General features: G+C 41.5%; 1 pseudogene; it reads left to right on the top strand.

Moving 5' to 3' along the window:
• Positions 1-6,955: 6,955 nt before the first annotated feature.
• Positions 6,956-7,495, top strand: LOC109277392 (ADP-ribosylation factor-like protein 1; annotated as a pseudogene).
• Positions 7,496-11,407: the final 3,912 nt, after the last annotated feature.

Genomic DNA, 11,407 nt, shown 5'->3' with positions numbered 1-11,407 from the left:
CATAGTAACTACTTTTAGATGGTAGTGACATGTTTTGTGAATCAATGGTTGACAAAGTTGTTTGCAGGATTCCTTTACATACCTTAAAATTGTCGAGGACCCTTAAGAGCTTTTGCACTTATTGGTCATAGCTATCTATATTCACTATATTAGAAATTAGGCTGAGAAATTTTAAAAATATTTAATAACTCATTAAAAGTTGTAAGTCCAATACCCTTGAAATAAATAATATTTTTATAAGAATAACTATATTTTCCAAAACACAAAAAATATTATTGAGAAAAATGAAATTATTCTATACATTTTTGTAAAATTTTTTGCTGTCTGATTAACAGATGGCATCTGGTCTCCTATCTGTTTCTGTATGCAGTATGTTGTGATAAATGGTTTTGGTTGTATGAGAGAAAACTCGGCCGCATATAGACATACAATTAGAAAAAGAAGAGTATTTCAATAAGCTTTTCACCTAATTTTGGACATTATTCTTTGATAGTTTACCAAAACTTGGCTAGTGGAAACTTCTTAAAAGTCAATTGCAATGTGGAATCTGAAGACTTAGCAATAAGCTTTCATACAGTTACGTTCTAGCTTGAACTTTGAATGGAATTGTCATACTTGCATGATTTTGTAATATTATACATGGGTCATCTCAAAAATATTGGTTTATAACTTATGCATACCCCCCAAGTATTGCCCCACTTTAAAATATAATACTGGGGCGCCTGGGTGGCTCGGTCGGTTAAGCGTCCGACTTCGGCTCAAGTCATGATCTCACGGTCCGTGAGTTCGAGCCCCGCGTCGGGCTCTGTGCTGACAGCTCAGAGCCTGGAGCCTGCTTCGGATTCTGTGTCTCCCTCTCTCTCTGCCCCTCCCCTGTTCATGCTCTGTCTCTCTCTGTCTCAAAAATAAATAAATGTTAAAAAAAATTAAAAAAAAAATAAAATATAATACTCCAAAATCACATTCATTTCTATCATCACTTATCTCATTATAACAGTCTCAAGGGGCGGGTGCCTGGGTGGCTCAGTTGGTTAAGCATCCGACTCCTGGTCTCGGCTAAGGTCATGATCTCACAGTTTTTGGGTTCAAGCCCTTCATTGGGCTCTGTGTGGATGGTATGGAGCCTGCTTGGGATTCTGTCTCCCTCTCTCTTTGCCCCTTCCCCTGTTCTCTCTCTCTCTCTCAAAATAAAAGTAAATAAACATTAAAAAAAAAAGTCTTGAGGTATTGGGAAGTTTTCATACTGGAAATTTAATGTTGGCAATAAACACTTTCCTTGAAGTTAAAGACTCACTTCATTGGATTTTTGTGAACATGTATGTGAAATGCCCAAGTCTGAACCACCATACTTTGTCTGCCATTCTTTCAACTATAAATATTGTTTCCCTGGAAAAAACTGGCTAGCTAAGTTCACAACTCAAACAGTCACACAAGTAATTTTGTTCAAAGCAACTATCTGAATTCAACGTACAACCAAAGTGCTTTGTGTATGCTTCTCGTTTCATCAAGGATAGAATTTGGTGAAATCGATAACGTATCTTACTGCTTTAAGGTGATCCCTAAGTCTACTGAACATGTTTTCCATTATGAGTGGTTGCAGGTGAAAAATACAGTGATCATTAGCAGAGTTTGCTGCCTCTGCCTTGATTTGTGCTAAGTTACCCAGCAGTTTACCTGTCATTACTATTGTAACATCAGTGTAAGTGTCAACACAGTGGAAAAAGCAAATATGTCTAAGTATGAAATAATAGTACTTGCTTAACCCTGAAAGGATCCTGGGGACATCCACGGGCTGGTGGAGCTCACGTTGAACACTGCTGTCCTGGACAGCAGCCATAGACTACCTCTTCCTTTCAAGAAAGGATTTTCTGTTTTGTTTTTTTGTTTTTTGTTTTCTGTTTTGTTTTTGTTTTTGTTTTTGTTTTTGAAGATCAAGAGAGACAATTATTCAAGCAGTTAACTCTTGTAACTCTAACACTAAAAAGAGTTTTTGATAATTATCTCTCTTGGAGTTTAAAAAACAAAATAAGCAATAATGAATACTGAAAAGAAAAAGTGTAACAATAACATATTGCATGCTTACTTACTATGCTCCAGACCCTTTTGTCAAACTTTACATACACTTCACTTAACACACACAGCAACCTTAATACGCAGGTACTATTTTTGTTTCCATCTTACAATAAGAATTTAGGTAACGAAGAGGTTAAATAATTTACCCAAGTTTCTCTTAGCTAGTAAGTGGCAAAGCCGAGCATCCAACAGAGTTCTTTTTAACTCAGAGACCAACTCTATTCATCACTATGTAAAATTACTAATAAAATATTTTCTGGGGCACCACCTTGGCTGGCTCAGTGGGTTAAGCATCCGACTCTTGGCTTTGGCTCAGGTCATGATCTCACGGTTTGTGAGTTTGAGCCCCGTGTCTGGCTCTGTGCTGCCAGTAGGGATCCTGCGTGGGATTCTTTCCCCCCGCCCCCCGCCCCCCCCCCCGGCCCTCTCTCTCTCCCTCTCTCTGTCTCTTAAAATAAATAAACTTAAAAAAGTATTTGTATCCTAATTACCTAAATGAAAATTTGGTATTCTTCCAGGCATACACATTAGTTTATCATGGACTTCTCTAACTATAATCCTTCAAATGTTAGGTCTTCCAGGAAGTCTTATTGTCCACTTGATCCAATTTGAATTTCCCATTTTAGGGCTTGCATGGCTTCACTTATTGCACGTACCACTGTTTCCCATTATTGTTGTTATTCTTATCCCTCCCTCATTCTCACTAATTGTAAGCTCCGTTAGGTCAAGCATAACATCTTATTCACCTTTTATAGTCTATCCGGCAAATTAACCACTGCAGCAATGGTCTGCCCTCCACTAACACTCTGTGAGCTTCAACTCAGCTGCGTGGTAGATTGCAAATTGCCACGATCTCTTTCCACTTCCTGTCATCCGGAAGTAGCGCATACTTTGCTCGCTCCTGGATCTGGTCTGACCTTATGTTCGCTTTGGACAACACAAGGCAGCAGAAGTGACTGCTATGGCCTTCAGAGGCTATGCATGCTTCTGTTTTCTCTAGGAAGGTTGCCCAGCCACTATGTGAATAAGCTCCAGGTAGCCTGCTGGAGGATGAGAGCCCATGCGGAGTAGAGATGAGTCAGCCCGAGTCAGCCCCCACCCAACCACTCAGCTGACTGCAGTTGTGTGAGTGATCAGCCAAGATCAGCTATGTCTGGCCAGATTGCCAGAGCTACCCTGATGAAGGTAGCTCAGAGAGCTAACTCACAAGGTTGTTGTGTAAGTCAGGGTTCTTAAGAGAAACAGAACCAATAGGATGTGTATATTTATATGTGTGTGTGTATATGTATGTGTGTGTAGATACGTATATATGTATATGTAATTTGTTCTATTTTATATAATTTGTTTCATATATATATATATGAAAGAGAAAGGGATTTATTTATTTTAAGTAATTGGCTTATGTGATTGGGGGTGGCAAGTTTGAAATTTGCAGAACAGGCTGGTAGGCTGGAGACCCAGAGAAGAGTCGTGTTACAGCTTGAGTGCAAAGGTAGCCTAAAAGCAGAATTCCCTCTTCTTTAGGCCTCAGTCTTTTTTTTCAGCCTTCAGTTGATTGGTTGCTGCCCACCAAATTTATGGAGCGTAATCTGCGTTGCTCAGTGTCTACAGATTAATGTTAATGCTAATCTTATCTAAAAAAATACCTTTACAGTGACAGGCTGGTGTTTGACCTAATATCTGGGTCCACTGTGTAGCCAGGATGACACATAAAAGTGACCATCACTATCACCAGGTTTAAATTTAAAATTTTTTTTTAGATTTGATAGAGCACACATATCAACAGGGGAGAAGGGCAGAGGGAGAGAGAGAATCTTAAGCAGGCTCCATGTGGGGCTTGATCCCATAACCCTGGGATCATGACCTGAGCCGAAATCAAGAGTCTGACACTCAACCTACTGAACCACTTATGCATCCCAAACACCAGATTTAGGTTGGTTTTAGGGAGCAAAAACTATTTGATCCGCTTTGTAACCATCATCTCTGCTGATCTCTCGCATAATCAGCAGTCTCAAGAATTATTCAGCAAAGATGCAAAGTTGAGTAATTTCAAAAGAGAAAATAATTTTCTTATCCATGAAATTTTAAGCTTTGAAATATATATTTATAGGGAAAATAGTTTAAAATGTTGGCATTAGCTTTCTATAAACAAACTTCCTCTCTTTGCGACTGCAGTTGAATGGGACATGCGTCCAAGAGCAAATCAAAGCAAATACACACTTGTCTTTCCTGAAAGAAGGTTCGGTTGTTGTGTAGAAGATTCTTCTCTTCCTCGTCTAGTAAATGTTAATTGACCTCCTTACCTATTCCATGCCAGACCCTGAGCTAGAGATTCTCTCTCAGCATTAATCTCTGCTCTCCTGGTAGAAAAGTAAATGAGAGCATCTTTTTCCCATAGGAGTTCATTCTTTCCTTAAGACAATTTGCTCTTTTTTTATGTTCTGTCTCTATTCTGTGTGTTTAAGTACTTTCACTAGAATAATATGCACTGGCTGTTCCCATGGAAGAAATTACTCATTTTTTTCCCCAGTCCAAAAAAAGTGTAGTATTGAACTGGTCCAGCACAGTCCTTCTTGCCAGTTCTTTGTTTCTTCATTTTGTTCACAGATCTCTTGAGGCAAGGATTACAAGCAGTGCATTGTTTGTGTTTCTGCCTCTTGGCAGCAAAGAAAGAGCTTGAAAATACTCCAGTAAGGGTATTTCCTGTGCCCTGAAATAAAAGAACTAGATGAAAGTGCTACTCACTTGAGATCTGCAAAACTTTCCAACTATAGTCAAATCTTGGCTTTTGACTCCTCTTCAGTTCTGAGACAAGGGATCTGCCTTCTTCCTTGAAAGTTTCTCTTCTGGCTGTAAACATTCTAAATGCATTGTACTATATTTGAGGACAAAATTTATGTTAGAAAGGAGATATAATTCTAATAAGAACGATTTACAGGAGCCTCAGTGCTCGGTTACACTGGCTGAATGCTGTGCAAACATTATCTAATTTAACCCTTATGACAATCATGTAAGTTAGGTATGAAATTGAGGCAAAGATATTTACTTAGTAATTTGTTTAAGGATACTCAGCCAGTAAGTGGCAGGCTGGGCATGAACGCCTGAGTGTGACGCCACAGCTTATGGTCCTGATCACTACATTAGATAGACCAACGGGATGGATAAACCAGAGCAGTGTTTGCAGGGTGATGGTGCAGTTTCAGCTTACTGGTCAAGAATGCAGGTCTCAGACCAGGGCTGCCTCAGATCAACTCTTTGTTGCTTTACTAGTTAGCTATTATTTAATTGCTCTGTGTCTCAGTTTCTTTCTCTTTTAAGTGAGGATAATGAGGGTCACCTGGGTGGCTCAGTCAGTTAAGCATCTAACTCTTGATTTTGGTTCAGGTCATGATCTCACAGTTCATGAGTTCAGAGCATCAGGCTCTGTGCTGACAGCGTGGAGCTTGCTTGGGATTCTCTGTCTCCCTCTTTCTCTGCCCCTCCACTACTCACTCTCACTCTCTCTCAAAATAAATAAATGAACATTAAAAAAAATGAAATGAGGATACTGATATGCCTTTTCCTCGGGTTGTTATAGGGATTAAGTGAGTTAGTACATGTAAGGAGCTAATACCACTTGGCACATCCTAAATTCTAAGTGTTACCTATTCTTATAAAAATGTATGAATCCTTTTCATCAGGATGCCAATTTTCGGGTTTCCTGTGCAGGTATGTCAATAATCTTACATTTAGTTGCAAACGCCTGTTAGATTAAAGTTGTTTCTACATGATGCCAAAGTCCAAGAAAAGCCAATTTGGAAACAAGTCAAGCCAATTGCCAGTTCAATGAAAATAATAGACTCATTATTTGGTGTTCTGAGGAACAAAAGCAGCAACACTTTTTATCATATAGCTTTTTAAGTCTTTCCATTGGTTGCATAATTAAGATGAAGGCAAACTTCAATTTGTTAAGAAGAAAAAGGAAGGAAAACTGGTGGGGAAGTTAAGACTTTTTCAGAGTGGTTCCATACCATGCTCTCTCTAATGGTGCTGTAGAAAGTTCTGGAGCAAAATGTGGAGTGGTCAAAATAACAGGAGTTACACATGGTTCTTTTTTTTCCTCCCCCCAGGAGTGCCCAAGAGTACCTGTCCATCTTAGACAAATCATCAATTGTTCTATAATTCAGTTTTTTTCTGTTATAATTAGTGAATTCAAGTTGTTTACTTAACTGCTGCCTGAGGAGATCTAGAGCATTTGTGTACTGAGCACCTTCTAAGTAGTTCTGACATATAGGAAGCCCTGCTGGGGCTTTCATCTTTTTTTCTAGAATGTTCCATATAATAGCAATTTCATATTATTAAATGTATATATTTTCAAAAGGTAGTTACAGCTTCCATAACAACTTTTCTTTAGAAAATTGGGAAAATGAAGAAAAGCATAAAGAATAAAATGAAAATCAATGTAACCCCACCATAGTATATTGGTGCATTCATTTCCAGTAAAAGTTTTAAAGTGCTCACGTGGCCTGGTGATTTCTGAAGATATATGATAAAACGAAAATCTGGGTATTCATGCCGTCCCCAAGAATGGAGTTCTATGGTACTTGATTCTACTCATTTTACCCTAGCTTAAAAAAAAAAAAAAAATATTTTGAGCTGAAATAAAGGTAGAAATTGTTAGCCTGAAAGAACACCTCTAAGAGTTTAAGTCAAAATAAGGCTGTGTTAGCGGTTCCCGTGTGGAAGTTGCCGGTGGACTGGACTTCAAGGACACCGCGCTGGAGCCAGAGCTGGAGCCGCAGGGCCAAGGCGAGCGGAGGTGGCGGCGCCAAGGCTCCAATAGGAGGCGCTGCTGAGCCGGGCGGGTCTCCGAGAACCCACAAGGGCCGCCAGGTGGTTCATCATGGGTGGCTTTTTCTCCAGTATCTTTTCCAGTCTGTTTGGAGCCTGGGAAACGGGGATTTTAATCCGGGCATTAAACGGGCCAGGAAAAACTACGATTTTGTGCAGATTACAGGTTGGAGAAGTTGTAGCTACCATTCCTACTATTGGATGTAAAGTTGACACAGTAATATACAAGAGCCTTAAATTCCAAGTCTGGGATTTAGGAGGACAGATAAGTAAGTATCAGCCCGTACTTTAGATGTTATTATTCAAGCACAGATGTAGTCATTTCTGTAGTGGACCGTTGTGACAGGGACCCAATTGGCGTTGAGAGTTAGATGCCATGTTGGGGGAAGAAGAACAGAGAAAAGCCATTTTTAGTGGTGTTTGCAAGGAAGCAGGACAAGGAACAGCCATGACTCTCAGAGATGACAAATTCACTTGGGTTACCTGTGTGGAAGGACTGAAATGGAAGAGAGTAAAAACTTGAGCAACCAAAGGCATTGGCCTTGATGAGACAATGGAATGGTTAGTTGGAACATTAAAGAGCAGACAGTAATTCAATCACTTCTGCCCTCTGAAATGAAGCCCACATCACACATCCCTTTGGAAACAGGTAAGTGTGTTTCATGCTACTAAATATTAAAAACGGCGTGATTGTTGGCATATACTTAACTGACTGCAATATTTATAATAAATATAAAAAATAAGTGTTTGGAAAAAAACAGTATTTGGTTAGAAGCCTCATTCACGGTGATTGAACCAACTGAATGTTTTGTGTAATGTAAAATCCTTCCTTGCTTTCCTGCATTAAGTATATATTCTATTTGTATGGAATTCTTATTCAAATAGTGTCCTTGTAAAGAATGTACTCTTGGGGCGCCTGGGTGGCTCAGTTGGTCAGGCATCCAACTCTTGGTTTTGGCTCAGGTCATGATCTCATGGTTCGTGGGTTCGAGCCCCACATTGGGCTCTGTGCAGACAGGGTGGAGCCTGCTTGGGACTCTCTCTCTCCCTCTCGTGCTTGCACATGCATGGTGCAGTTTCTGTCTCAAAATAAATAAATTAATTAAAAAAAAATACTCTTATTGAGGAAAAAACCCCTCCTATTTTGGGGTGCCTGGGTGGCTTAGTCCATTAAGTGTCTGACCACCACTCAGGTCATCATATCATGGTTCCTGGGTTCAAGCCCCGCATTGGGCCCTGTGCTGATAGCTCAGAGCCTTGAGCCTACTTCAGGTTATGTGTCTCCCTCTCACCGCCCCTCCCCCACTCACACTCTGCCTCTCTTAAAAATAAGTAAAAAATTTAAAAAAACCCTATTTTTTAATTAGCAGTTGCAGCTTGTTTGTATAAATACTAATAAGTATCTTAAGATACTAATAAGAATAAGGCTGTATTATCAAACAATTTAAATAATAATGTGAAGATGAATTGCAATTATGCATTAAAAAAATCATGATTGCGTTGCCTTTGGGCAGGGAGTTTCCTGCTTGGGGTGGGACTTCAACTGCTTGGGGAGTTGATGATTTTTGAGGACTAACAGCCCTGTGATAAAGCAAGGGCATGAAGCTTGAAGATGGATCTAGGTGTTCCAGTGCCCCTGGACGCTGTCTCTCAGCCCTTGGGGGAATGTCTTACCAACCCTGTGGTGGCCAAAGTTAGATTATTGAGAAAGAATTCACTTCCTGTCTTTCCCCATAGGCTAAACCTCTCCTGGGAGTCCATGGAGAAGCTAACAACTTCTGCTCCTTTGGGGCAGTCTGTGATGAAGTTGGTTATGGCAGCTGGCAGTTACAACTCCTGCTTGCTTTCTCAAGCCAAATCCTTTATTTCCCACAGTCATAGTGGACTAGCCTACCCACAATGCTTCTAGGCTGTCTAGGATGTCTTAGGAGTTCGGGGCCATTGTGCTCTTCACAGCACACTTCACACCTGTGATTTGGGATATCTGAGATACTCTCATAGGCAAATAAATTACGGTGTCAAGTTAATGGGCTGTACCTGAGGAGAAGGAGCTGGAAGGTCAGAGCAACAAGTATGGGCTATCACTGCATTCAATAGGTTATGCTTCCTTAGCAGTGAGTGCCTCAATGTTGAAATGTAAATTTCTGAATACTGGATGTGATAAAGGAGAACTCATAGCTTTTTGTTTGTTGAAGGAGAGAAATAGACCATGAACATGTTTTTTTCTACAAGTGTCTCTAATTCTTCCAATCATCCTGACACACGGAAGGAAGGAAGGAAGGAAGGAAGGAAGGAAGGAAGGAAGGAAGGAAAGCAGGATGGTAGAGACCATAAGCAAAAGCAGAACATGGTCTTCTGTCCTGGTTGACTTCTCTGTATGTCTTAGCCTACTTTTCTATTTGTGGGATGAACTACAGATACAGCCCTAGGAACTATTTGGTAGCAAGTTCAAAGTAAAGTGTATTAACTCTGTGAGGCATGTAAGATAATAACTGGTTTAACACCCAATTGACAAAGAGGCATGTTCTAACTCGGGAGCCATTGATGACTGGACTGAAGACGTACTAACTTCTAGACCATTGGGCTTTTCATTATGTCGTCCCATGTTTCTGGGATTTAAGCAGGAATGGATTTATTTTTCAGTTCAGTTATTATGTTCTTCAGCTCTCTGATTCGCTTTGGCACTTATATTTTCTCTTTGTTTGAGTTCTCACTGTGTTCATTCTTCTCCTGAGTTCAGTGAGCATTGTTATGACAATTTCTTTGAGCTTTTTTTATCAGGTAAATTACTTGTCTACATTAATTGAGGTTTTCCCCTGGGCGTTTATCTTATTCTTTCCCTTTGGCACCTATCTCTCTTTCTTCATTTTTCTTGACTCTCAGTGTTGGTTTCTTTCTTTTTCTTTTTTTTTTTTTTTAATTTTTTTTTTAACGTTTATTTATTTTTGGGACAGAGACAGAGCATGAATGGGGGAGGGGCAGAGAGAGAGGGAGACACAGAATCGGACGCAGGCTCCAGGCTCTGAGCCTTCAGCCCAGAGCCCGATGCGGGGCTCGAACTCAGGAACTGCGAGATGGTGACCTGAGCCAAAGTCGGACGCTCAACCGACTGAGCCACCCAGGCACCCCTCTGTGTTGGTTTCTATGCATTAGATGAAATAGCCACCTCTCGGTGGTAAAGGAGTGGCCTTGTATAGGTAGTGGACCTCATCATTTCACCCTGCTCTCGCTCTAGGTATTCTCTCAAACATTTGTGATTGTCTAAGCAGCCTGTCACATCTTTAATATATCCTCAACCCTGTAGCTGAGAGTGTGCCAAACCCATTCAGTGTCCCAAAGGGAAGGATGACATTCCACACCTAGAGGCGGACTGTTTGCAGCCAGACCCTCAGGGAGAAGCTTTTAAAGTTTGAATATATATACAGTCCTGTAGGAACACAACTGTCAACTGTGCTGCCTACCAGAGCCAGGTGATCTGGAAGTCCCCTGGGTAGCAGTAGAAATTGGCAAAAATTGGGGCTCCAGGAGAGTGCATAAACGCCTATCTGGGAGATACGAGCAAGACGTGAAACCTGCTCCTAAGCCTGAAGCTTCTGGACAAGCAAACAGGCCTCTTTCACAGATAGACTGGGGGTGTGTTCTTTCTGCAGTGCCCTGTGCAGTGCCCTGGGGGGTGGAGCCAGCCAAGAACTCTATCTGGTTGTTACAATCCCATGGGATCCAAGAACACAAGCCCACCCTCCTTCCCTGGCACCCAGAGCCAGATGATCAAGGGGCATCATCTAGGCAGCAGGCACAAAAACCAAGGCAGTGGACATAAAATCTGGAGCACCAGATGTATGTAAAAGCTTCCCTGCGGTAGGTACTGGCACTCCGGAGCTTTGGAGAGTGCAAAGATAGTGCCCACACTCCAAGGATTCTGGAAAGGCTAACTAGGGTAATTAAAAAGGGTTAATTATGCCCATTGGCCCCACGTGATCAACAGCGTGTCCTCTGGGCAGCAGTTGCAGAAACCAGGGCACCAGAAGAAGGTAAGAGATCCCCTCCGGGAGACAATGGCACTCTGGAGTGCGGCAGACGAAGACAAAAATGGCATCCATCGAATGCAATAAGGCAAAGGGAGAGCGTGTAGATGGTGCCAGCGGGGGGAAAAAGAAAAACAAAGCGGGGCGTGGGGGGAAGAAGATGACACCTGTCAGCTAGACCCAGGCAAAGGGGGAGGTGTAGAGGGCACTTGAAAGAAAAGGAAAACGATGGTGCCTGCCACCTAGCAGCCTGTTAGATATGTGCTCAATTAGATGCATGCCTTTCAGGTGCTTTCAAATTAGCAAATGAGGGATTCCTGGGCGGCTCAGTGGGTTAAGTGTTGACACCTGATCTGCGCTCAAGTCTTGATCTCACTGTGCTGAAATCACGCCCCGCCTTGGGCTCCGCCCAGGCTGTGGAGCCTGCTTAAACCTCTTTCCATTTCCTTCTCCCCCACTCTTTGCCTGCGGGCAGGCGC

The sequence above is a fragment of the Panthera pardus genome, unplaced genomic scaffold (genome assembly GCF_024362965.1).
Source record: "Panthera pardus isolate Hobbes unplaced genomic scaffold, ASM2436296v1 HiC_scaffold_13, whole genome shotgun sequence".
In the NCBI taxonomy this organism is placed as follows: domain Eukaryota; kingdom Metazoa; phylum Chordata; class Mammalia; order Carnivora; family Felidae; genus Panthera; species Panthera pardus.
The sequence above is the reverse complement of the archived record's forward strand: the minus strand, read 5'-3'. Positions and strand labels throughout refer to the sequence as shown.